The sequence below is a fragment of the Mobula hypostoma genome, chromosome 23, assembly GCF_963921235.1.
Source record: "Mobula hypostoma chromosome 23, sMobHyp1.1, whole genome shotgun sequence".
Lineage (NCBI taxonomy): Eukaryota > Metazoa > Chordata > Chondrichthyes > Myliobatiformes > Myliobatidae > Mobula > Mobula hypostoma.
Window position 1 is genome coordinate 31,038,477 of NC_086119.1, and position 27,313 is coordinate 31,065,789.

At 45.2% G+C, this 27,313-nt stretch overlaps 1 long non-coding RNA gene across 1 annotated transcript in view; it reads right to left on the reverse strand.

The window, feature by feature from the left end:
* Positions 1-414: 414 nt before the first annotated feature.
* The window catches only part of LOC134336875 (uncharacterized), a 63,261-nt gene continuing 36,362 nt past the window's right edge, over positions 415-27,313 (reverse strand). Inside the window, exons 2-3 of the long non-coding RNA XR_010015900.1 lie at positions 24,788-24,948; positions 415-861 (exon numbers count right to left, since the gene is read on the reverse strand). This is a non-coding gene — a long non-coding RNA (uncharacterized LOC134336875). The remainder of the gene's footprint in view (positions 862-24,787; positions 24,949-27,313) is intronic.

Below are 27,313 nucleotides of genomic sequence, written 5' to 3' on the forward strand. Positions count from 1 at the left end.
TCCATCTGGCATAATTCACATATTATTATTTAATTATTTATGGTTTTATATTGCTATATTTATACTCAATTCTTGGTTGGTGCAACTGTAACGAAACTCAATTTCTCTCGGGATCAATAAAGTATTGTCCGTTTGTCTGTCTGTTTCATGTCAGAGAAATGTATACAATATACATCCTGAAATTCTTTTTCTTCGCAAACATCCACAAAAACAGAGGGGTGCCCCAAAGAATGAATGACAGTTAAATGTTAGAACCCCAAAGCCCCCCCAGCCCCCTCCTCGCACATGTAAACAGCAGTAAAGCAACGATCTCCACACCCCCCACCAGCAAAAAATGCATCGCCACCCCCCACCGAGCACTCAAACGTGCAGCAAAGCATCAATAAAGACACAGACTTGCAGTACCCTAAAGACTACTCGTTCACCCGATAATCAACATACCACAGACTCTCTCTCTCTCTCTCTCCCTAATAAAGGAAAAAGAGGTATCTCCATTTCACAGCGAGAGAGGAGACATAACAAACAACTCACTGATTTACGATGTTAAAAGTCTGTTGAGTCACTTTTTCCAAGCTCTGTGTCCAAAGAACTCGGGTCTCTGGACACACAGCCAGCAGCCAGCTTGCTGCTTTCAATCTTTTGTGTCCTCCCACAACACACTGATTTCCTGCAGAGGCACCGACCTCGAGTCCACCCGCCCCCAGAGCCACGAAATCTCGAAATTCCGAAGGCGTGCTAATCTTCCAGGCCATGTCCTTGGTATATTGAATAACAACCAGTCATGAGACCTCGAGGGAGTGTCCCATTCCCATAAAGAACCAAAGTCAGTGTGTAACTCCAGGTCAGGGTCTTCAAAGGAACCTTGAAAGGGAAAAATAGAGAGATTAAAGATAGAAATAGAGTGTTTCCGAAAATGCAAGCAAAGGAGTTGCCCTTAGGCACCATTGTCCCCTCTGTGGACCGGCAATGGGGATAGTCATAGAGTCACAGGCCCTTTGGCCCATCTTGTCCATGCTGAACCGTTTAATTTGTCAACGCCCATCGACCTTCACCTGGACTGTAGCCCTCCTTACCCCTAGCATCCATGTACTTATTCAAACTTCCCTCAAACTTTGAAATCGAGCTCACATGCACCACTTGCACTGGCAGCTCATCCAACACTCTCACTACCCTTCAAGTGAAGAAGTTTCCCCTTAAGTTCCCCTTAAACTTTTCATCTTAACCCTTAACCCATGATCTATAGTTGTAGTCCCACTCAACCTCAGTGGAAAAACCTTGCTTGCACTTACCCTATCTATACCCCTCATAATTTTGTATACCTCTATCAAATCTCCCCTCAATCTTCTACATTCCAAGGAATAAAGTCCTAACCAACTCAATCTTTCCTTATAACTCAGGTCCTCCACTCCTGGCAAAATCCTTGTAAACTTTCTCTGTACTTCCCCTGCTGGTCTTACTGAAGTGCAACACCTCACACTTGTCCACATTGAATTCCACCTGCCATCTTTCAGCTCATTTTACCAGCCGGTCCATATCCCACTGCAAGCCATGATCGTCTTCCTCACTCTCCACTATACCCTCAATCTTGGTGTCATTCCCAAATTTGCTGATCCAGTTAACCACATTATCATTCAGATCATTGGTATAGATGACAAACAACAATGGACTCATCATGGATCCCTGCGGCATTCCACTAGCCACAGGCCTCCAGTCAGACAGGAAACCCTCTACTACCACCCTTTGGCTTCTCCCACAAAGCCGGTCTAATCCAATTTACTAACTCATCTTGAACGCCGATCGACTGAACCTTCTTGACCAACCTCCAATGCAGGACCTTGTCAAATACATTCTAAAGTGCATGTAGACAACATCCACTGCCTTGCCTTCATCAACTTTCCTGGTAACTTCCTCTTAAAGCACTGTAATATTGGTTAGACACAACCCACTATGCATGAAGCCATGCAGACTATCCTTATTCAGTCTAAGCCAATCCAAATATTTATGTATCCAGTCCCTGAGAATACCTTCCAGTAACTTTCCCACTACTGATGGCTGGCTCGCAGGCCTATAATTTACTGGAACTGATTGGAATTGAAATGGTTAGCCACTAGGAAATCCTCCTCATTGCAGTTGGAGTGGAAATGCTCAAATTAGTGGTTCCCCCAGTCTACATCTAGACTCACTAATGTAGGTGAGGGTTCATCAGGAGCAGCAGCTACAGTGGCTGGCCCCAACAGACTCACAGGTGAAGTGTTGCCTCACCTGGTAGGACTGTTTGAGGCCCTGAATGGAGCTGAGGGAGGAGGTGTCGTACAAGGCAGCGGGAAGATGGGGTGATTGCAGATATCAATCAAATCAAAATCAGGTTCATTATCACCGGCGTGTGACATGAACTTTGTTAACTTGGCAGCAGCAGTTCAATGCAATACATAATATAGAAGAGAAAAATAATAAATAAAATAAAAATAATAATAATAAATAAACAAGTAAATCAGTTACAGTATGTTTATATTGAATAGATTAAAAAACATACAAAAAACAGAAATACTGTATATTAAAAAAAGTGAGGTAGCGTCTAAGGGCTCAATGTCCATTTAGGAATCGGATGACAGAGGGGAAGAAGCTGTTCCTGAGTCATTGAGTGTGTTCCTTCAGGCCTCTGTACCTCCTATCTGATGGTAACAATGAGAAAAGGGAATGTTCTGGGTGCTGGAGACCCTTAATAATGGACACCACTCCCTGAAGATGTCCTGGGCACCCTGCAGGCTAGACTTACAACCCTCTGCAGCCTCTCCCAGTCCTGTGCAGTAGCCCCTTCCCCCCCCCGCCCCACGAGACAGTGATGCAGCCTGTCAGAACACTCTCCATGGTATATCCACAGATGTTCTTGAGTGTATTTGTTGACATGCCAAATCTCTTCAAACTCGTAATGAAATATAGCTGCTATCTTGCCTTCTTTATAACTACGTCCATACGTTGGGACCAGGTTAGACCCTCAGAGATCTTGACACCCAGGAACTTGAAGCTGTTCACTCTCTCCACTTCTGATCCCACAACGCAGATTGGTCTGTGTTCCTTCGACTGGGGAATGGAGGAGATGTGAGGTGAGGGCAGCATCAATGGTGGATGAAGGGTAACTCCATTCTTTGAAGAAGGAAGACACCTTTGATGCCCCAGAAAGGAAAGACTTATCCTATGAACAGGTGTGGTGGAGACCAAGGAACATGAGAAAAGGGAATGGCATCTTTACGGGAGGCAGGGTGGGAAAAGGTATAGTCAAGATAGTCATGGGAATCGGTAGACAGTTTGCCTCCAGAGATAGAGACAGAGATTTTGAGAAAGAGAGAGAGAGGTTCAGAAATGGACTAAGTGAATTTAAGGGCAGGGTGGAAGTTGGATGCAAAGTTGATAAAATTTACAGGGTCAGTATGGGCGTGTGAAATAGCACCAATATAGTCATCAAAGTAGCTCAGAAAGAGTTGAGGAGCATTACCAGGGATAGCCTGGAACATGAACAAAAGGCAGGCACAGCTGGGGCCCATGTGGATGTCCATGGCTACATCTTGAGTTTGGGGAAAGTAGGAGTAACTGAAAGAGAGTTTGTTGAGGGTGAGGACCAGTTCACACACGTGAGAATGTCCACATTACAGCTAATTAATGTTTCTTGGTAATCGTATTAACTCTCTTCCTTGTGTTTCAGTCTTGTTAAGTCTTGATCAAAGGACAGCGATGACTACACTCCTTGCTTGCCTTAGTCCACATTCCAGGGAAAAAAAGATTAGTGAGTTAGTTAGACACTGTTAAAGGAGCAGTATTAAATTAGTTCTAGGTTACTGCTTTCAGGCCGTAATGACGATGTTAGGTTTTAGTTAGTTTGAGAGTTTCTAGTTCATGGTCAAACATTTATTATTTTCCTTTTTTCTATGCAGTCCTTACTAGAACTCAGTGAACTGTTCATTCTGTGTCTGTGTCTCTCCCTCCATACCTGGGCCATCATTGAATCTGTCAGCAAGACTTGATCAGCAAAATGGGCCCAGAGAGGAGAGAAACCGGCCCTGAATTTCATTGGTCATGTGGGGAGGAAGTTAAAGATAATGGAGGCTGGGTAGAAGTGGCTGCCACAGAGTGACAATTATTCCCAGAGCAGACAGCCCAGTCCAAGATGAGCGAACCGATGTCAGTACTCGCAACGACTGTTCAGCAGCTTACAGCAGGCAGTCAGAATCAGGTGGCAGAAAGTTTTGCTCTCACAGCTACTGTTTAGCAGCTCCGTTTCCAGCATGGGAACTCCTCCACCCTCCTCTATTGCTGTCTCATCAGACCCAGCCACTAATGCCCGGATTCCCTTGGCTTCTTTAGGACCTAAACCCAGCATTCCTCCATCGGGCAGATGCACCAGTGACTGCAGAAACTTTATTACCCAGTGAGAGCTGACTTTCCAGGTCCAGCCAGGTCAGTTCAGTAATGATGCATCTAAACTAGCTCACATAGTGAACCTCTCAGACGGACCCCCACTCAGCCTGGTCAACACCCTACAAGAACAATGTTCTCCTGCAGCCCAGTCTTCCCAGCGATTTGCGGTGATGTTCAAGAGAATGTTTGACCTTTCGGGATCAGGAGGCTCCCCTCCAACTCCTGGACCTGCACCAAAGGAGAAGGTCAGTGAGGGGCCACGCGGTAAAGTTCCGCACTCTTGTAGTTGAGATGGAGTGGAACGAGAGATCCCGCGTCATTACTTTACAGCGCAGGCTGAGCACCAGGAGTCCAGCATGAGATCGCTGTGTGTGATGAACAGGATAGACCGGATGACCTGATACGTCTGGCCATTCGAATAGTCACCCGGGCAGCTGAGCGGCCCAGAACAAGAATACCCTGAGCCTCCTACTCGTCAGATCACTGTCTGCCTTCACCCCTTCTCTCATCACCCAGTAAACCATGCACAGAGGAGACCATGCAGGTCAGGGCCTGCACCTATCTCAGGAGGAAGGAGATTGGTGCAGAAGAATAGGTTGCTGCCTCTATTACGGCTCTCCAGGACACTCTGCGTATCATGTCCAAAAATTGATAGGGAATATTGACATCAAGGCTCTGTATCGTCGGCCTCCGAGCACTGGCAAGATTCACCTTTCCACAGAACCCATCTGACTTGTGTTGGAGGGCAACCTTGGGGAACAGCTCTCCTAAATTGTTGATTCACCTGAACTGCTGCTGGTGCTTGGTTCTCTCAACACACACCACAGATCGTTTGGTCCCGAAAACTCTTTAAGAGCGGGGACCAGCCTGCCTACGTACCCCCCAGGGTCCAGCTCAGGCCCCTGTCAGTGTATCCTCTCCTGAGTCAATGGTTACTGTGGACCTGTCTGGTGTTCCGTAGAGAAGAAGGAGGCCGTCTCCCTGCTTCCACCCTGATTTCTTACTTGATCTAGTCCCTTTCAGGGCTGGCTGTCTTCTCTCTCTCATCCTGAAACAGTGGCCATGGAAGAACCCATCAAGGAGGCATTGGCTTTAGGATTCATCCATTTATCTACCTCACCAGAAATGCTGGGCTTCTTTTTGTGTGAGCAAGAAGGATGGCAAGCTACATTACAGCATCGATTATTGGCCCCTCAAAAACATAAGACCATAAGACAATAAGGCAAAGGAGCAGAATTGTGCCATTTGGCTTATTGGGTCTGCTCCGCCATTTCATCATGGCCAATCCATTTTCCCTCTCAGCCCCAATCTCCTGCCTTCTCCCTGTATCCCTTTATGCCCTGACTAATCAAGAATCTATAAACTTCTGCCCTAAATATACGTAAAGACTTGGCCTCCTACAGTATGGCGAATAACCGCCATCTTCCTCCCCTGCTTACCTCTGCATTTGAACGCCTCCAAGAGGCAACCATATTCTCTAAGATAGATCTGTGCAATGCCTACAATCTGGCTTGCATCCGAGAGGGGGATGAGTGGAAGACAGCATTCAACAGCCTCAGTGGCCACTACGAACATCTGGTGATGCTGTTTGGTCTGGCCAATGCCCCTGCTGTTTTCAGGCCCTGGTCAATGAGGTGTTCAGTTTGCTTTAGTCAATTTGGATGACATTCTTATCTGTTTCCGCTCATGCCTGGAACATGTCAGACATTCTCGGACAACTCCTCAAGAACAAACTTAAAGCCAAGCCAGAGAAGTGTGAGTTCAACGAAGAGCCGGGGTCGTTCTTGGGCTAAATCCTCGGTGTTCAGTGGACCCGCGTAAAATTCGGGCAGCGTGGCCCAAACCAGCTACAGTCAAACAGGTGTGGCGCTTCATGGGGTTTGCAAACTTTTATCACCGCTTCATCAGAAACTTCAGTTCCATCGCAGCTCCCATAAAATGGACTCATCAGGAAGACCTCGGCAGGATCCCAACGAGCAGGTGAAGCAGACCGAGCTTCCTCAGAGCTAAAGCGATGCCTCTCCACTGCCCCAGCGCTGCAATTTCCAGACCCATCCTGTCCATTGATGGTTGAGGCTGATGCATCTGCTGTTGCATTGGATTATGCATTGGAGCTGCACTCTCCCAGCGCTCTTCAGTAGGTAACCTGCTGCACCCCTGTGTTTTTCCTTCTCATCATTTGACTCCTCCAAAGTGCAACTACGATGCTGGGAACAGAGAACTTCTGGTTGTCACTCAGGAGGTATGGCTACACTGGCTGGAGGGACAACCTTTCCGGTATGTGGACTGATCACAAAAACTTCCCCGACCTTCATGATGCTGAGAGACTCAACGCCCCTCAAGCCTGTTGAACTTTGTTCTTCGTCTGGTTCAATTTCGCCCTCACGTGACATCCTGACAACAAAAATGCCAAGACCGCTGCTCTCTCCCGGCGGTTTGACATCTCTGAGGACAATGTCAGTCCAGAGCCCATCCTTCCCTGCCCATGCACGACTGTTCCAGTGACTTGAGGAATAGAGGGAGATGAAGGGTGCAAAACATTTGGACTCTGGCCCAAGTGGGGGACCTCCCAACCAATTGCATGGTCCTGCCACTGTGCTCCCGAGCGTGTTGGAGTGGGCTCACTCTTCCCATCTGGCTGTCCACCCAGGGATTCAATGGACCCTGGAATATATAAAGAGATGATTTTGGTTGCCATCAATGTCCCAAGATGTCCATAGCTTCATCTCTCCCTGTCCCACTTGTGCTCAGAACAAGATGTCATGTCAGCATCCTGCTGGTCTGCTGTGTCTGCTGCCTATGCTTCACCACCCCTGGTCCCACCACATCTCAGTGGATTTCATTGCACTGGTCTGCCTCTCACAGATGGGGACTCTGCCATTCTGGTAGTTGTGGACCGGTTCACTAAAGCAGCCCACTTCATGGCTCCCCCTAAGCTCCCAGCAGCTCGCAACACTGCAGCCCCCATGGCTCAGCATGTGTTCAGGCTGCACTGTGTCTGATCAAGGACAGAGTTCATGTCCCATTTTTGGAAGGTTTTCTATTCTTGTTTGCGAGCCACAGCCGGCCTCTCATCAGGTTTCCACACCCTCCCCCCATCTAACGTCCAGACTGAGAGAGCAAGTTATCAGCTGGAGACAACCCTGCGCTGCCTAGTCTCCTCCAACCCCACAACCCAGAGCTCCCTTCTAGTTTGGGCAGAGATTACCCACAAGAACCTCCATCAGTCCTCAATTGGCATGTCTCCCTTTAAATGCCAAAAGGGACTCCAGCCACCACTCTTCTCTGACCATGTGAGGTCCCTGCTGCTGAACAGTTGGTCCTACGCTACGAATGCACGTGGAAGTGGGCCAGATTTTCCTTTGTTCTGTACAGTTCTTACTAAAACTCAGTTTACTGCTCACTCTGCGTCTGTGTCTTTCTCTCCCTCTGCTCTTGGGCCTTCACTGCTCCTTGCAGAAGTGCTCAATGGTGGGGGAGTGTTTTCCTGTGATAGACAGGGCTGCATCTACCATCTTTTGTGTACTTTTCCACTCTTGGGTGTGGGTGTTTCCATACCAGGCAGTGATTCAACCAGTCAGGATATCTCACTGTGCACCTATTGAAGTCTGCCAAAGTTTTAGACGACATGCTGAATCTGTGCAACCTGTTAAGAAAGTAGAGCTGTGGTCGTGCCTTATTTGCGATGGCACTCACGTGCTGGTCCCGGGACAGATCCTCCAATATGAAAACGCCAAGGAACTTAAGCTTACTGATCCTCTCCACCCCTGATTCGCTAATGAGGACTGGCTCGTAGAATTCTGGCTTCTTCCTCCCGCAGTCAGTAGCCAGCTCTTTGGTTTTGCTGACGTTGAATAAGAGATTGTTTGCTGTGGCACCATTTGACTAGATTTTCCACCTCCCTCTTATGTGCTGTTTCGTCACCGCTTTGGATTCGACCAACAGTGGTGTCGTCGGCAAACTTGAATATGGCACTGGAATGCTTGCTACTCTTTCCATTGGCGGATATTAATACACAGACAGCAACCACCACTAGTGCAGTATATTTGGAGTTGGAATGCTGTCCATCAAAAGGGCCAGGGGTAAATATTAAGACATATTGATGCAGTGCAAATCCAAAGGCTTCTTTCCTCCTACCTGTCTGGTTAACCTAATGGAGAGTGGTAGCCAGACTGTTTAAAAAGTGACATATTATAAACAGTGGCGTAAAAACACAATAATGGCAAAGACATGGATTAGAAATGTTCCTGTTTATTAATTCAATTGTGATTTCCCGCTGTAGAGTGTATGGATAATTGGGTTAAGGAAGTGGTATTAGGACCCCAAGATGGTTGCAGGAAGTATAAAAGGTGAACCGGGAGTTCGTGAACAGTTTTAGCCAATTTTAAAGTAATTAACGAATCAGTAGAAAACATTTCAAGTGCCTGTTTCCAGTACAAGAACAATGCAAGATTGTTTTCCTCTGCTCAATGGATTCTCATTAAGTTTGTTTATGTAATTAGACTTGATGTTAAGACAAAGCCAGTAGCTGCCTCTGTGGGGTGGGGAGAGAATTGTTTTTCTACTTCTGCAGTTTTCTAGGTTGGGGAAGGGGTAAAGCATATATATTTGGATCCCTTAAAGTCAAAAGGGAAATCAGAAATCAACGTGAGTTTAAATGCTAGAGTTATATCTAGCATATATCTACAATATCAGAAATACATCTTATGGAAATGTTTGTTTGATGATGAAATTCAATTAAAAAAATTAATTGAGACGAAGTAGATTTTTAAGGATGTGGTTTGTGGAAAAATGAGATAGTAAATCATTACTGCTTTACAAAAACTGCTTTCCTTACAAGTTACTGGAATTGAAATACTTTCTTTTATTTGAGAACAGAAAGTTCCCAGTCTGAGCATTGCGCTCAACAAACAGCTTAGACAGGGTAACTTCTTAGTGGAAAATTACGCTAAAGACAGTTTGGGTTAAATTCAGACAGTGATGCAATCAGTAAGAATTCTGGCATTTTCCAGCTTGGCTAAGAATGAGTTTGACAGCAAATTTCTCACATTTTTGATACCCTTTGAATTCTGCGATGAGCAGGTGGCATGGTTGTGCAGTGGCTAGAGAAACACTCTACAGTGTGAGTGGTCGGGATTCAATTCCTGCCGCTGTCTGTAGAGTTTTACGTTCTCTCCATGGCTGCGTGGGTATCCTCCCACATTTCAAAGGTTGGGATTAGTAAGTTGTCGGGACACTGTGTGGATGCCAGATGCATAGTGAAACTTGTGGGCTGCCCTCAGCATATCCTCAGACTGTGCTGGTCGCTGATGCAAAAGGTGTCGCAATATTTCAATGTACATGTGAAAAATAAAGCTAATCTTTAATCTTTTTAAAAAAAAACTAACCTCCCTGTAGTCCCTTAGATCTATTCCCATTGCATTTATTTCTGGGTAAAAATAATAACAACCAAGAAGATGAGAGAGCGATTGCAGGTTGTGATGGTATCATTATAATCTTTAGAGCACGCAAAGCAAATTTTTCTCTCTGCTATTTTGACGGTGGAATTAACCCATTTATCATTTGGTGTCACAGCTAAAATTATAGAGAAAAGCGATGGGATTGCTTGCTGCCAAGGCTGGTGATAACATTTCTAGGGTTCAATCAATCATTTCACAATTAATTTAGCTTCCTCTGTAGTAATTTAAAGCTTAACCCTCTTCTTTTCCATTATCGAGATAATGAGTGCCAAAAATGCATTGGTCATTCCTAGGATTCTGTGTTGCCATTTCTTAAGTGGCAAAGAAATACACCATAGAAATTCTTCCCATCCATTTGTAACTCTTTCTCATGGACTTGGGCGAGCTTATAAAAGGGTAGGCATCACATTTTTCTGGAATTCCTAGGAGTCAATATTTTGTGTCCATTCTGAAAGGATACAGAAAATGTCCTTTAAGATCATGGAAAATGGAGGTTGAGAGTTAATGAAAAGTTCAAAAGGAATTAGCATTAGTAAAACAGTAGTCATAAAAGTCAGTATAGCTATGTTGGCCGGGGTCAGAGCCCTGTGCTTTGGCTCTTGGTAGGGTCATCTATGCCAAACAGGTCAAAGGGTAGAGGCCAGACTAAGAGTGGTCCACCAGTCCTCCAGGTTTGGGGGTTCTGCTCAGGGCTAACAACCCTGACTGGTCGAAAATCAATTGTTACCAAAATACCAATGAAGATTCATTCTATACATTTCTGTCCTGAATGCCAGTGGTGTAACGGGCAGTAAGTACATAAGTAGGAAAATCAGTATGGAAGAAATTACGGGACTGAAAAATAATACATCTCTCCAGGACCTGATGACCTGAGTTACCCTGTTCTGTAAAAGGTGGTTATGGCGATATTTAGACTTTGTTTGGGATTTGGACTACAAATCCCACACACTGAAATGTAGGAAATAGAATCCTGTGAAGGAAGGTCTGAGGGAATAAACAGGGAACGACAGACCAGCTAACCCAACAGGTAGCAAGAAAAATGCTGACAAATTAACTATTGACTCAATCACTCTTGAGAAAAAATTGTAATTGAGTTATGAAGGCACTTAGAAAATAATTAGAATTTGCAAAGCCAACATGGATGTTATGTCTTGCTCAATGTATGATTTCCCTGGAACTGGCTGATGCATTACTTCAGTCTTCTTGGTGTTTGTGGTAAGCCCAAAGGTGCTACAGGCATCAGAGAACTTGTCAACACAGCGCTGCTAATCATCTTTTGAGCCAGCATTGAGGGCACAGTCATCGGCAAAAAAGAACTCTTTGATGATGTCTGTCATGTCCTCACTCTTTGCTTGGAGCGTCCTGAGTCTGAAGAGTCAGTGCAGACACTGATGCCATTGCCTGTCTCACTGTCTCTGAAGACATCAGTCAACACGGTAGACAATAGCAGACTGAATAGTACTGGTGGCAAGGCACAGCCCGGCTTGACCCTGTTTGAGACAGGGAAGTGCTCAGATGTCTCACCTTTCTCCTGAACTCTAGCCTGCATGCCATCATGCAATTGCTGCATCATGGTAATGAATCTCTTTGGACATCCATACTTTGCCATGATCTTCCACAGACCCTCTCTGCTGAAAGTGTTGAACGCCTTAGTCAGGTCAGCGTAATAGGAGAACAGGTCACCATTTTGTTCCTGGCATTTCTCTTGCAGCAAACACCATGTCGATAGTCCCACGCTCTTTCCAGAATCCACACTGGCTCTCTGGTAGGAGTTTCCCGTCAAGGTGTGCTGCAAGATGGCTGCAAAGAAGCCTGGCGAAGATTTTGCCCATCACAACCACAGATTCATCAGCGCAGCAGATGTGGTAATTGCACTCCTGAATATGCACCTATCAGTTAATTATTATTTCATTGTGATGGTAATTTAACTCCATTCTTTTCGTCGTAGCACTCACTGAGACTTGAGCAAAGCAACGTTTTGCTGCCTGTTTGCATTCGGCTTTGCCCGAGAAGTTGGGCTGTCAAGTCAACTGACTCTGAAGACCAGCGGTATTCGTTTTATATTTAGTTGTTCTTATCAGCCGCAGTGTTGGCTTCGTTTTCCATTCGAGAGTTTTAGTTAACGGCCCTGTTTGGCCGAGCGTTCCTGTTTTCCTTTCCCTCTAACTCTGTTCGCATTAAAGTTTGTGAACCTTCGACCCGCTTCAGTTTCTCCACTCTCTCCGCACTTGGGCCATGTCCGAACGTGGTGACATTGCATGCGATGGACAGCAAGGATATTTGCCGATAGTTGTCACAGGACTGTCGGTTTCCCTTTCGCTTCTACAGGTGGATGATGGATGCACCTTTAAATTCCCATGGAATTATCTCTTACTGCTGCATGAGTTGGAAGAGCTAATGGAACTTTTCTGTTGGCACTGCACCACCTTCCTTGTATGCCTCACAATGGCATTGCATCTGATTCAGATGCTTAGCCACTGGAGAGCTGATGTACCACTTTTCGGGTCTTGACTAAGGTTGGTTTAACATCCAGTGTTTCATTGATAGGTACTTGGAGCAGCCAATCAATGGCTTTGACATATAAAGCTGGACAATTCAGAACACTGATAAAGTATCCACAGATGAAGAATTTTCCCTGTGTCCATGACCAAGAAAGAGGGGACAATCCTGATGATGCAGGGCCATAGACTTCTTTTAGTGCAGTGTAGAAGTTCTTTAACTCATACCTATCTGCATAAGCCTGGATCTCATTAGCTTCATTGCTCAGCCAGGAATCCTGCATCTGGCACAGTGTGTATTGTACGGTCCTTCGCATGTTATTGAAGGCATCCTTCTTGGAGGTAGACTTGGGGCCACTGAGGAAAGTTTTGTGGAGACGATGTTTCTCCTCCAGCAGCTGGTTGATGCTAACACGGTTTTCATCAATCCAGTCCTTGTGCTTACTGGTAGCAGCTCTCAAAGAGTCAGGACGGCTAGAGATGGAGTCAAGTGCAGTAAGTGACTGTGATGTCCTTCGTGCCTCGTCACACTGTAAGCACTCCACAGCTCCCTGCTGCAGCCACCTCCCTGCCCATTGAGCTAAACTAGCGGCTACCTCTGCGCAGTCTGCCGGGTCCAGTCTTCGTTAGCTTGGGTGGGCCAGCTCAAACTCACCAAGGGTTTAAGACCCATCAGGTACCCTCACCTGGCTGGCTCAATGCACTGCTGCCTAGAGCTACAGGTGAGAGCTGGGGACCAATGGCGAATGAACTACACCCAAGGGAGCATGACATGCCTTCCCCTTCCGAGGTGCTATCCCTCCCTGACTCTCCATACACCCTCATCACTTATCAGAAGTGTGAATAAAACCAGAGGATTTAGGATAAGGAGTAAGAAATTTATAGGGAATATGAAGAGATCACTTTCTCCTATCTAGGAATTCCTGTTTCAGAATAAAGAGTGGATCGTTCGCAACTGAGATGAAATTTCTTCTTGGCGAATCGTTGGAATTCCAAAAAGGTTATCCAGTTCCAGTCACCGAGTGTACTCAAGACAAGGATCTGCAGAAGTTCAGAAATTAACTGAAGCAAAAAATATGAAGTTAGTGCATGGTAAGGTAAAAGGGCAGACATTGAATGCGAGAGCAAGTGGAAAGGATGTCTTGTGCAACTCATAATCCCTGTAAATATTTCAGTCCTCTAGTCCTCTAGTAAGAACGCAGCTAGAGTACTGTCCCTCTATCAAAGGAGGGACAGACTTGTAACATAGGCAGGTCTAAGACGGTTCACCAGTTGGATGACTGGTATGAAAGGTTGAGCAGATTGAGTTTATACCAATTGTTCAGAAATTCAAGAAATCCCTGAAACAGTAATACTCTGATGAAAGGTCCTTACAGGCTACATCCTCTTGTGAGGCTGTCCAGATAATTGGCCATCATTTCAGAACATGGATCCCCCAACAAGGAATTCTCTTGGAGGGTTTCCTAACTTTGGGATTCTTTAGAATGGCCATGGAGTTTGAGTCATGAACAAAATGGACAGATTTCTTTTTGGTCTTTAAAGGTATCAAGGGCAAAACATGCAGAACAATAGATTTAGTTGCAAGATTTTGGCGGCACAGTAGCGTAGTGGTTAGCACAACGTTTTAGTACAGGTGACAGGGGTTCAAATCCCGCCACTGCCTGTAAGGATGTTATACCTCCTCCCCGTGACCACATGGGTTTCCTCCCACAGTCCAAAGACATACCGGTTGGTAGGTTAATTGGCCATTCTAGATTGTCCCATGATTAGGCTAGCATTAAATCGGGAGCTGCTGGGCAGCACAACTCACAGGGCTGGAAGGGCCTGTTTCAGAATCAGAATCAGGTTTATTATCACCGGCATGTGACATGAAATTTGTTAACTTAGCAGCAGCAGTTCAATGCAATACATAATCTAGCAGAGAGAAAACATAATAATAAATAAACAAGTAAATCAATTACATATATTGAATAGATTTTTTAAAAACCATCAAACCATAGAACACTACAGCAGAGAAAACAGGCTATTTGGCCCTTCTAGTCTATGCCGAAACTTTATTCCGCTGGTCCCATCGACCTGCACTCAGTCTATAACCCTCCAGACCTCTCCCATCCATGTATCTATTCAATTTATTCTTAAAACTTAAGAGTGAGCCCGCATTTACCATGTCAGATGGCAGCTCGTTCCACACTCCCACCACTCTCTGAGTGAAGAAGTTCCCCCAAATGTTCCTCCTAAACCTTTCCCCTTTCACCCTAAAGCCATGTCCTCTCATATTTATCTCTCCTAATCTAAGTGGAAAGAGCCTACTTGCATTTACTCTGTCTGTACCCCTCATAATTTTGTAAACCTCTATCAAATCTCCCCTCATTCTTCTACGCTCCAAAGAATAAAGTCCTAACCTGTTCAATTTTTCCCTGTAACTCAACTCCTGAAGACCCAGCAACATCCTAGTAAATCTTCTCTGCACTCTTTCAATCCTTCCTATAGTTAGGTGACTAGAACTGCACACAATACTCCAAATTTGGCCCCACTAATGTCTTATACAACCTCACCAAAACATCCCAACTCATATACTCAATACTTTGATTTATGATTACCAGGATGCCAAAAGCCTTCTTTACAATCCTGTCTACCTGTGACGCCACTTTCAGGGAATTATGTATCTGAACTCCCAGATTCCTTTGTTCCTCCACACTCCTCAGTGCCCTACCATTTACTGCGTATGTCCTACCTTGATTTGTCCTTCCAAAATGCAACACCTCACACTTGCCTGCATTAAATTCCACCTGCCATTTTCTGGCCCATTTTTCCAGTTGGTCCAGATCCCTGTGCAAGCTTTGAAAGCCTTCCTCGCTGTCCCCAATGCCTCCAATTTTAGTGTCATCAGCAAACTTGCTGATCCAATTTACCACATTATCATCTAGATCATTAATACAGACAACAAACAACAATGGTCCCAGCACAGATCCCTGAGGCATACCACTAGTCACAGGCCTCCAGTCTGAGAAGCAATCCTCCACTAACACTTTCTGTCTTCTCCCACACAACAAATTTCGAATCCAGTTTACAACCTCTTCATTGATACCTAGTGTCTGAACCTTCTGAACTAACCTCCCATGTGGGACCTTGTCAAAGGCCTTACTAAGGTCCATGTAGACAACATCCACAGCCTTTCCTTCATCTACCTTCTTGGTAACCTCCTCGAAAAACTCTGCAAGATTCGTTAAACACAATCTACCATGCACAACACCATGCTGACTATGCTTAATCAGCCCTTGGCTGTCCAAATACTTGTATATCCAATCTCTCAGAACACCTTCCAATAATTTACCTACTACTGACATCAGGCTCAGCGGCCTGTAATTACCTGGTTTCCTTTTGGAGCCTTTTTTAAACAATGGAACAACCTGAGCTACCCTCCAATCCTCCGGCACCGCACCCGTGGCTAAGGACATTTTAAATATTTCTGCCAGGGCCCCTGCAATTTCTACACTATTCTCTCTCAAGGTCCGAGGGAATATCATGTCAGGCCTGGGGGATTTATCTACCTTTATTCACTGTAAGATAGCAAGCACCTCCTCCTCTTTAATCTCTGTATGTTCCATGATACTACTGCCTGTTTCCCTTCTTTCCATATACACTATGCCAGTTTCCTGAATAAATACCGATGCAAAAAAACTGTTTAAGATCTCCCCCCATCTTGTGAGGCTCCACACATAGATGACCACTCTGATCTTCTAGGGGACGTGCAAAAACAGAAATACTGTATATTTTAAAAAAATATTTAAAAGATTCAACGTCCATTTAAGAATCGGATGGCAGAGGGGAAGAAACTGTTCCTGAATCACTGAGTGTGTGTCTTCAGGCTTCTGTACCTCCTACCTGATGGTAACAGTGAGAAAAGGGCACACCCTGGGTGCTGGAGGTCCTTAATAATGGATGCTACCTTTCTGAGACACCGCTCCCTAAAGATGTCCTGGGTACTTTGTAGGCTAGTATCCAAGAAGGAGCTGACTAGATTTACAACCTTCTGCAGCCTCTTTCAGTCCTGTGCAGTAGCCCCTCCATACCCGACAGTGATGCAGCCTGTCAGAATGCTCTCCATGGTACATCTATAGAAGTTTTTAAACATATTTGTTGACATGCCAAGTCCCTTCAAACTCCCAATGAAGTATAGCCACTGCCTTGTCTTTATAACTACATCAATATGTTGGGACCAGGTTAGATCCTCAGAGATCTTGACATCCAGGAACTTGAAGCTGCTCACTCTCTCCACTTCTGATCCCTCTATGAGAATTGGTATGCGTTCCTTCGTCTTAATCATCTCTTTTGTCTTACTGATATTGAGTGCCAGGTTGTTACTGTGGCACCACTCCACTAGTTGGTATATCTCACTCCTGTACGCCCTCTTGTCACCACCTGATATTCTACCAACAATAGTTGTATGGTCAGCAAATTTATAGGTGGTATTTATAGATAGAAATCATGGGTATATAGAGAGTAGAGCAGTGGGCTAAGCACACACCCCTGAGGTGCACCAGTGTTGATCGTCAGCAAGGGGGATATGTTATCACCAATATGCACAGATTGTGGTTTTCTGGATCCAATTGCAGAAGGAAGTACAGAGGCCCAGGTCCTACAACGTCTCAATCAGGATTGTGGGAATAATGATATTAAAAGCTGAGCTATAGTTGATGAACAGCATCCTGATGTAGGTGTTTGTGTTGTCTAGGTGGTCTAAAGCCATATGAACAGCCATTGAGATTGAGATTGACCTGTTGTGGTGATAGGCAAATTGCAATGGGTCCAGGTCCTTGCTGAGGCAGGAGTTCAGTCTAGTCATGACCAACCTCTCACAGCATTTCACCACTGTCGATGTGAGTGCTACCAGGCGATAGTCATTAAGGCAGCTCACATTATTCTTCTTAGGCACTGGTATAATTGTTGCCTTTTTGAAGAAAGTAGGAACTTCCGCCCGTAGCAGTGGGAGGTTGAAAATGTCCTTGAAGACCTCCGCTAGTTGGTTGGCACAGGTTTTCAGAGCCTTACCAGGTACTCCATTGGGACCTTCTGCCTTGCGAGGGTTCACTCTCTTTAAAGGCAGCCTAACATCGGCCTCTGAGACAGAGATCACAGGGTCATCAGGTGCAGCAGGGATCTTCACAGCTGTAGTTACATTCTCCCTTTCAAAGTGGACATAGAAAGCATTGAGTTCATCTGGTAGTGAAGCATCACTGCTATTCATGCTATTGGGTTTTGCTTTGTAGGAAGAAAAGTCTTGCAAACCCTTCCAGAGTTGTCAAATATCCAATGTCGCCTCCAACATCGTCCGAAATTGTCCCTTCGCCCTTGAAATAGCCCTCTGCAAGTCATACCTAGTTTTCTGATACAGACCTGAGTTGCCAGACTTGAATGTCATAGATCACGCTGTATCTCAACAAATAAATAAATAAGTAAATCAGAGCAGCTAGGATCACTGGTGTCACCTGCTTGAGGCTTTTGCCTCAATGAATTGAATTGACTTTTTTACTTGCACCCTTCATACACATGAGGAGTAAATATCTTGACATTACATCTCTGTCTAAATCTACAATGTGCAATTTATAGTGATTTATAATAAATAGTATGTACAACAGGATGGACAACATAACATAGAAATACAGTTCTGTCAGCATGAATTAAGCAGTCTGATGGCCTGGTGGAAGAAGCTGTCCCAGAGCCTGTTGGTCCTGGCTTTTATGCTACATTTCTCAGATGGTAGTAGCTAGAACAGTTTGTGGTTGGGGTGACTCGGGTCCCCAATGATCCTTCGGGCCCTTTTTACACACCTGTCTTTGTAAATGTCCTGAATAGTGGGAAGTTCACATCTACAGATGTGCTGGGCTGTCCACACCACTCTCTGCAGAGCCCTGCGATTAAGGGAGGTACAGTTCCCATACCAGGCAGTGATACAGCCAGTCAGGATGCTCCCAATTGTGCTCCTATAGAAAGTTCTTAGGATTTGGGAGCCCACACCAAACTTCATCATCTGTCTGAGGTGAAAGAGGCGCTGTTGTGCTTTTCTCACCACACAACCGGTATGTACAGACCACATGAGGTCCTCGGTGATCTTCTAAGCAGGTGTTAGGATCTGACTTCACTTCACCATGAACACAGAATTCTGGTTCTTCAAAACTGGACACCAACTAAATGGCAAAAGACCCTTCCTTCGACTGTTAGTCCTGGCCTGAACCCAGGGAGGGGCCCTATAAGAATCACATACCACAGCTTGCTTTAGACGGACACCATCCCTGCTTGGCAAGGGCTATGAAAATCTGGGCTTCCTTGTATGAGAGCAAAGATGCTTGTACTTGGTTGTGTTTTGTGAGTGAGAAAGTTCATAACAGATTGGGAATGAGATACAGTATATGGAGCAATTAAAATTAATGGCACTGTTTTGTTTATAAAACATGGTTAAAATCAGCAAGTACAGGATTTGAGACATTATTTTTTCAAAGAGATGAAATATGTAACTTGCAATCATTGTGTTCAAATTTAAATGGTTGAAAATTATCTGATAAAGATCCTGAACAAACATTACTTCCTGGCATGATATTTCGAGCTTCCCTGTATTGTTTTCCCCGACTGAATCAACTAACATCTCTGTCTGATCATTCGTGGTGGCAAATACTGAGATCTTTCATATCTTAGACACATGATGTTCCTTTCATGTAGGAAGAAGAGAAATATACAAGGACACCTGCTTTTGTAACTAAGATAACAATCTTAGTTTCACCCAGTCACATGCCTGTGCAGCAACTGACCTGGGTCACTGAGATCAACCAAAGGTTCAAACTACCCACCACCATTGCAAGCAGAAAACCAGACAGGTGTGCACACACACACACACACGCATTCACTCACACACAGACAGACACATACACATGCACACATATTCACACACACACACACACACACACACACACACACACACACACACACACACGCATTCACTCACACACAGACAGACACATACACATGCACACATATTCACACACACACACACACACACACACACACACACACACGCATTCACTCACTCACAGACACACACACACATTCACACACACAGACACACTTACACTCACACACACATTCACACACACTCACACTCACACGCACACACATCCTCACACACGCACACACACGCACACACACACATACAGACACACACACAGACGCACTTACACACACTCACACACACACAGACACATACACTCTAGCACACACATACTCACATTCACACACACTCACACTCACATGCCTTCACACACACACACACAGGGACAACCACACACAGAGACACACATACACACAGACACAGACACACACACACACCCACAGACACACTCACACAAACTCACAGACACACACAGACACACTCACCCACACACTCACACTCACAGACACACTCACACACTCACAGACACAGACCTACTCACACACACGCTCACTCTCATACACAGACACACTCACACACACACACTCATAGACACTCACACTCACTTACACACTTGCACACTCACACTCACACACACTCACACTCACACACACACTCACTCACCCCTTTGTGTGCACTGTGGGCTCGCTATGTTGGATGCACGGTAATGCTTGTTAGGTTCTCCCAGTGCAACACTTGCTGATTTGGTTTGATTCATATGACACACTACACTGTATGTTTCAATGTACATGTGACAAATAAAGCTAATCTTTATCTTTTATATACATATTTCAACACTGGAGGAAAAAGAGCTTCCTGCTGTTGACTCTATCTGTGTCTCTCATACTCTTATGAGCCTCTGTCAATTCGCCCCTCAGCCTCTGCGGCTCCTGAGAAAACAATCAAATTTTGTCCAACCTCTCCTTAAAGCACATGCCCTCTAATGACGGCAACATCCTGTTAAATAAAGATAAGATATAAAGTTTAGCTTTATTTGTCACATGCACATCAAAACATACAGTGAAATGCATTGTTTTTGTGTCAAATCAAATCAGTGAGGGTTGTTCTAGGCAGCCTGCAAATGTCACCACGTATCTGGCACCAACACAGCACACACACAGCTCAATAATCCTAGCCATTTGCCTTTAGAATGTGGGAAAAACCGGAAGAACCAGAGGAAACCCACTCAGACATGGGGAGAACGTACAGAATATTTACGTGCAGCGGTGGGAATTGATCCCCAATCACGGCAGCCGCTATAATTGTGTTACTCTAACCGCTGTGCTATGGTGCCACATACTTGATATAATTCCTGGATGCTCGTTCACTTCTTTGCTGTCTCTATCTTTATCGGGTGAATTGTTACTTCCTTTCTCATTCGCAGGATTTGTGTGTCACTACCTGGCTTGATATTTATTCTCTGTACTTGACTGGTCCTGAACAGATTGCCGTTTCAGAAGGACGTTAATGGCCAACGTCACGGCAGTGAATTTGGAGTCACATACCTTCTCCTGTAGAGTCTCTGCTCTGGACCGTCGAGAAATCAAAAAGGCTGTCTCCTAGCTAAAGTAAAACAAGGCCCTGGCGCTAATAGTGTCTCTGTTAAGATTGTTAACTCAGCAGTGAGAAGCTTCAGTCGAGAATCGACAGCTTTACTATCCAGCTGAGGGAAGAGGAGGATATGATGAGATATAGAAATACCATTAATCATCATCGTCTTCAAGAACGTAAACACAGAGGTGTTGCCAAATATCTTCTTCTTGACCCACGTTGTGGATTCCATCCATCCAGAGGAACAGTGGCATTGATCATCACCAAGTGACAACCCAAGAAAAATGCAGGCACATGCAAAGATTCTGTAGATGGCATTTACAGCGCTTTTAAGAGGAACGGTCGCGAACCCTTCTCAAATTCAGATGTCCTCAGAAGCTCATCTCGGTCTTATGTTTATGTCTCACGATGGTATGCAAGCAGGATCTATGAACAGCCTGAGGAAATGTCTCCGGCCCCACAGTGGTTTCATCAGTCAGCCTGGCACAGGTGGGACTGACACGCAGCTTTAAGATACTGCCGGCGAAGCACTGCGACTTGCTGGCAGCAAGCAGAATGCAAACTATTTTATCAATCACACTTTTTCTCGAAAACGATCACTGCAATCGATGACCTGTAAACCTCCCTTTCGGAGTTGAGCTTTTGAAACACCTGTCCGACCTGGCACTTTTGAAGTCTCGCAGGTGCAGGACGGTTCTGGCATAGCGTGTACGGACTGAATCAAGGTAGTGGGACCCAGGCCCAAGAGCGGGAAATGAGCCAGTAGTTGGTCATTACCAGAGTGGACTTAGAGGTGATCCAAAAGGCAAAATCGAGGCAAGGCAGAGTCGAGGCTGTGGAGCCCAGGCCCAAGAGCGAGGAACAAGCCAGTGCTTCACCTACTTAAGCACCAGGCCAGATTGAAACGGCCAGGGTGTTGGGGCCAGAGGAGAGGGATGGGCTACTGATCAGCTCACTGCTCATGAGATTTATTCATTTCTGTGCTGAACTGAGGTTGTGACCAGCAACCGATCGGCTCCTGGATCAGCTACAGTGAAGAACTGGCTTCGTGGCTGTCAACACACTTTTGTGAACTTCAGTTCTGAATATTATTTGCTTTCTTTTACTGTTTGCACAATGTGAGGTTTTTTTGCTGCACTTTGGGTGTTTGATGGTCTTTTTTTAATGGGTTCTATTGGGTATCTTTGTTCTGTGGCAGCCTCTAAAGAGATGAATTTCAAGGCTGAATATACTTTGATAATAAATGTACTTGGAACGTTGAACATGCAAAGGAGTCATCCTCGATCCCAAATGTTGAAGAGGACATGCAGCCAGAGAAACTAAGGACAACAAATTGCTATCACTAAAAGACTGTTGTGGACCAGGTAATACAAAATTTTATTCCCAGATTTATTTTATTAATTGAATTTAACTTTCCTAGACGCCATAGTGGATTCTAACTCAAAACTTCATGTCTCATAATCTCTACCACTTTGAGAGGAGATTGCTTCAGCCTAGGCCTATCTCCCTCCTTACCTAAGACCTGGCATTCCCCACCTGAAAACCAGACATCTGTATGATCAACCCTCCCTGTCCTATCCCATGTGTGATCACCCTTCCCTGTCCTATCCCATGTGTGATCACTCTTCCCTGTCCTATCCCATGTGTGATCACTCTTCCCTGTCCTATCCCATGTTTGATCACCCTTCCCTATCCTATCCCATGTTCGATCAACACTCCCTGTCCTATCCCATGTTTGATCACCCTTCCCTATCCTATCCCAAGTTTATTCACGCCTCCCTGTCCTGTCCCATGTGTGATCACCCTTCCCTGTCCTATCCCATGTTTGATCACCCTTCCCTATCCTATCCCATATTTGATCACCCCTCCCTATCCTATCCCATATTTGATCACCCTTCCCTGTCCTATCCCATGTTTGATCACCCTTCCCTATCCTATCCCATGTTCGATCAACACTCCCTGTCCTATCCCATGTGTAATCACTCTTCCCTGTCCTATCCCATATTTGATCACCCCTCCCTATCCTATCCCATGTTTGATCACCCTCCCCTGTCCTATCCCATGTTTGATCACCCCTCCCTACCCTATCCCATGTTTGATCACCCTTCCCTGTCCTATCCCATGTTTGATCACCCTTCCCTATCCTATCCCATGTTCGATCAACACTCCCTGTCCTATCCCATGTGTAATCACTCTTCCCTGTCCTATCCCATATTTGATCACCCCTCCCTATCCTATCCCATATTTGATCACCCCTCCCTATCCTATCCCATGTTTGATCACCCCTCCCTGTCCTATCCCATGTTTGATCCCCCTACCCTATCCTATCCCATGTTCAATCAACACTCCCTGTCCTATCCCATGTTTGATCACCCTTCCCTGTCCTATCCCATGTTTGATCACCCTTCCCTGTCCTATCCCATGTGTGATCACTCTTCCCTCTCCTATCCCATGTTTGATCACCCTTCCCTATCCTATCCCATGTTTGATCACCCCTCCCTGTCCTATCCCATGATTGATCACCATTCCCTGTCCTATCCCATGTTTGATCACCCCTCCCTATCCTATCCCATGTTTGATCACCCTTCCCTGTCCTATCCCATGTTTGATCACTCTTCCCTGTCCTATCCCATGTTTGATCACCCTTCCCTGTCCTATCCCATGTTTGATCACCCCTCCCTGTCCTATCCCATGATTGATCACCATTCCCTGTCCTATTCCATGTTTGATCACCCCTCCCTGTCCTATCCCATGTTTGATCCCCCTACCCTGTCCTATCCCATGTGTGAACACCCTTCCCTATCCTATCCCATGGTTTATCACCTTTCCCTGTCCTATCAACGTTATGGCTAGTCTTTCCTTCTGGAGCCCCAGTGCCCGACCGACTTGGCAATTATTGCCAGCATCCAGCGGCAAGGTAGGAATTCCCACCTCTCCATCTTTTCCTCCTCCTTTCAGGTGTTGCTTTTTGAGTTATCCTTTGGTAATATTTCCTCATGAGGCTTGGGGTCAATTTTATTTTGTAGGCAACGCTCTTGCGAAACACCTTTGGGCATTTTTGCTATGATAACGCACCATTTATAAGTGGAAACGTTGTTCAGTCATCTGGGAGAATTATGTATAAAAATAGGACTCCACCACGTCACAGGAAGTCAAGAGGTCAGACAAGCTGTTTTGATGTAATCTGGAGGACGGACGATGAATCATCATGTCGATCGACCCTCTCCCTCGCTTTCAGCATCAAACTGTGATAGCATTTAGGAACAGGAAAGGAAACTTAAATAATGGTAGAATAAAATTTATTCTAGCTTTATTTCACTGGGGAGTTAAAGGCTTGCAGAATGAACACACCAATGAATAGATTGTTCTAATTACTTGAATTTTTTTTTCTCACAGTACGAATTATTTGAATTGGTGTTATTAATGGAATATACGCACATTCGGACCTTCCTGGAAGCAGTTCGTCTTCGGTCAGCAATTCATATTTTGAATTGGCCCCATGGTGTAGTTTCTGGCATGAGGACTGTGTTTTTTTTTATTGTTTAAAACAATTTAAAATGATGCAATTTAATCTTCCCACTTCAGTTCTAATCTGAAGTAAATCATATGCCAACTTTTTTATTGTCCTCTATTAGCATTGCGCTGCCAGGTTTGGTGGTTGAAATACTTGGGTGAAGTTGAACTGCAGGAGGGTGAACCTGCACTTTACTTATTATAGTGTGGAGACTGGAAAGTACAAAACAAAATGGAGGACTGTTAGATACAGTCAGCAAGTCATGCCACACCTGTGGGCAGAGAGCCAGAGTTAATGTTTCAGGTCGAAGGCCCTTTGTCAGAACTAGTTTCCTGCACTCAAAAGTCAGAAGTTCCCACTCGATTCTTACCTTCACATGGTCTACCTCAGATTCTTCCCTTCTCTCTCCAGATTGCTCTATCTCCATGTAGCTCCCTGGTAGGCCTCTCGCTTTCATCTGGGGGGAGCAGCCTTCGGCCCCACCAGACTGGGTAATCAAGTTTGTGTGGCTGCTGTGTGATGTACCCCACCCTGGCAAATAACAGACAATACACCATATGCGATTAAATGATTACACTTTATAGATCTTACTGGAACTAAGTAATTAATAGAGATATAATATAAAAGGAAAGTAAGAGGCGCCAAACATCAAAGTTCAACCACTTCGTGCACAACAGTTGGAGCTCAATTAACGGAGACTTCTTTCCACCATTCGATCCCCTCCGACCCCCTTGACCGCCCGCCTGGGACCAACCACGGTGGTTGACCAGATGCTCCACACGAGTCTGTCTTCGTAGCCTCTCCTCGCCGAAGACCCTGGGCCTCGGACTCCCGCTTGGGGTCCATTCTGCCGCCCAGCTTACAGCATTGCACCTCCTCTCTCTGTCCCCATTGCGCCTTCTGCCCCAAAACCCGCAAAACACAGTAGCTTACAGACTCACAAGAAAGAATAACATCTATCCCAATTGGTTAGCAAATGAATACAATTCTCTTATTGGTACTTATAACCCAAACAAGCTGCGAGAGAGAAGCACTTTCTCAGCAGTTAACATAACTAACATAACAAAGAAGTCATTTTATTCTAATGTAACAAAGAAGACATTTTTATCAGCCTTAGCAGTAACATAAAAGAAGAAACCCCTTACATCCATTTTAGGCAACCACGAAGATCCACTGCGAGCTCAGAAAGTACAGTATGAGTCTCGACTCTACACCTCCCACCCTGCCTCCTGTAGGAACTCCGTTCTGTTCTTCCCCCAGCCTGCACTTACTCCAGTGATAAGAACCAGGTCTCCCCAAAATCCCCCCAAACTGTGTGGCTTCTTTCTCTGCCAAAGGAGATAGTGACCTCGACCTCATCTCTTCCATTTCCTACAACTCTGTTCTCATCCTTCCTTTGTACTTCCACCTACTGTATCTGCCACCACCACCACCGCCGCCGGCAGTGCATTCCATGCACCCACCACTCTCTGTGTGAAAAACTTACCCCTGACATCCCCTCGGTATCTATTTCCAAGCACCTTAAAACTATGCCCCCTTGTGTTAGCCATTTCAGCCCTGGGAAAATGCCTCTGACTATCCACATGATCAACGCCCCTCATCATCTTATACATCTCTATCAGGTCACCTCTCATCCTCCGTCGCTCCAAGGAGAAAAAGCCGAGTTTACTCAACCTATTCTCATAAGGTACGCCCTCCAATCCAGGCAACATCCTTGTAAATCTCATCTGCACTCTTTCTACAGTCTCACCCTACCAGAGCTATTTGCTTTGCCCCACACAATGCAGCCTGCCTCTCTGTTACTTCTCTGTCCCAGACTCGACGAAGGTTCCCTGGAACCAGGATGGCAATTGTTCCCAGCGCATGGACACAGCTTGACCTGCTGAATTTGTCCAGCTGTTTGCTTTTATCTTGCTCCAGATTCCAGCATCCGCGGTATCATTTGTCTCCGGCAAAATGGTCCGTCTCATTTACTGGATGTGTGTACTGCTTTTACATAGAAACCCAGTCATGTCTCATAGAGTTATTTTTAAAAATATAATGGGAATTACAGAAGATAGGCAGCATGATAAGGAGTCGCATTCAAAACACTTTTTTTATTCAAACGCCGTGCACTGGCAGTGAATCCAAACTTGACATCAGATCTCTGCTTGTTTTTGTTCACGGAGAAATGAGAGAAATGCCACTGACCTCCTCAACGCAATCTCACGAGAGAATGGCTACCTAAACATTATTTTGGTTTGCACGCTCAGTCAATAATTAGATTTGAACATCAGGGTGGAGATTACTATTGTTAATTTTAGTTATAACTGTTTCAGGAGTTTCCATCACCACCCCAGTTCAGTGGCTTCCTTTTCCACCACATCCAGCTCTGGAGTAGTTGTAAGGAAACCACTGAAAGAAAAGCACAGGAATTCCTTTTTCAATTCCCTTTTTCTGCACTATTTATGTGTTTACTTTTGTAATCTATGATAATAGATAATTTATAGAAACACCGCCATGTTCTCAGCCTCCAGTTCTACTCCCTATACATTCAGTAGGTTTCAAAGGTACATTTAATGTCAGAGAGATATATGCAATATACATCCTGAAATTCTTCTTCTTCGCAACCATCCACAAGAACAGAGGAGTGCCCCAAAGAATGAATGACTGTTAAATGTTAGAACCTCAAAGCCCTCCCCAGCTCCCCCCACCCACACACAAGCAGCAGCAAAGTGACGACTCCCTCCAACAGCAAAAAGAAACGGCACCCCTCACCGAGCACTCAAGCGTGCAGCAAAGCATCAATAAAGACACAGACTTGCAGTACCCCGAAGACTACTCGCTCACCTGGTATTCGACATACCACAAGCTCTCTCCCTCTCTCTCTCTCCCTAGTAAGGGAAAAAGAGGTATC